This window comes from Equus quagga, chromosome 10, assembly GCF_021613505.1.
Source record: "Equus quagga isolate Etosha38 chromosome 10, UCLA_HA_Equagga_1.0, whole genome shotgun sequence".
NCBI lineage: Eukaryota > Metazoa > Chordata > Mammalia > Perissodactyla > Equidae > Equus > Equus quagga.
Genome location: NC_060276.1, coordinates 122489764 through 122490950, shown reverse-complemented (window position 1 = coordinate 122490950; position 1187 = coordinate 122489764).

Below are 1187 nucleotides of genomic sequence, written 5' to 3'. Positions count from 1 at the left end.
GTGTCCACAATGGGCCTGTGCCAATAAAACTTTATTGAAAAGAACAACTGCGGGGGCCACATAGCCCCGGGGGCTGTGGTTCAAGGACTGCCCCATGTCAACACCGGATCAGCGTGTATGTGGGTTGGATTCTCCGTATAAAACAGCATCTGCTTATTTCCCTTCAACAAATTAATCCCTTTTTTCTGGTTCAGCAAGAACTCATTTTAAAAAAAAAAAAATGACTTAAACCTGAGAGTCCCGTGTTACCGTGCGTTTGAGACGTTAACCTTTTTAAACGTCGCAGGAAGCGTGTTGTCGGCGGCTGAGGTGCTGGGGCCAGGGACCCACGGGTGACCCTGCCTCAGTGGACGTTTGTGCCAGTCGTGGGATTTAAGCCAGACGGCCGGTGCATCGGCATCATGTCACCAAGAGGTCGCCCAGCGCCGGCTGCAAAGAGTCATCGTGGAAAAAAACGTACGGATTCGAAAGCCCCCCGGTGTTTTGCCAACTTCTCCTGGATCATTTGGTACCACCGAGTCAGGGCCCCATAACTGACCCCACAGCGTAGCCGGCTCAAACCACCGGTGGACTCAAATCCTGGAGGCTGGCCTCCCATGACTGATGTCACCCCATGGCCGTCAGCTGTCAGAAACAGACGTCGTTTTCAGATGTCAGAAAACAGAGCCCATAATGCACCCGTGCAAATGTCCTGGGGCCACTGCCACAAATTTCCAGTGTGGGGGAGACCAGCCGACGTGGACCCGGCAGCCCCCCACCCCAATGGTGGGTCCACCCTCATGACGTGGTGGCCCTGGGGAGGGGCCCTAGTGGGTTCTGGGGGGTCATGACCTCAGAGGAGCAGGCAGCCGCCATCCACTGGGTGTCCCCCAGCATCTCCTACACCCGGGACCCTGAGAACACGCCTGGCAACCCTGGAGGGCATCTTGGCGGAGGCGGCAACCAATGGAGACCCCCCGGCTGTGGGGTCTGTGAGGTCACAGACAAGAGGGGACACTGAGAGCCGGGACCCTGGGGCCAGTGGTGTGGACGCACCCCAGGTGATCTCCGGTTTCGGCCACCAGTGGGGTTTATGGGAAAGGTCAACCATGCATCCGGGAGCGCCTGTCAATCATCCATCCCGGAGCGCCTGTCAATCATGCATCCTGGAGGGCCTGTCAATCATCCATCCTGGGAGCACCTGTCAA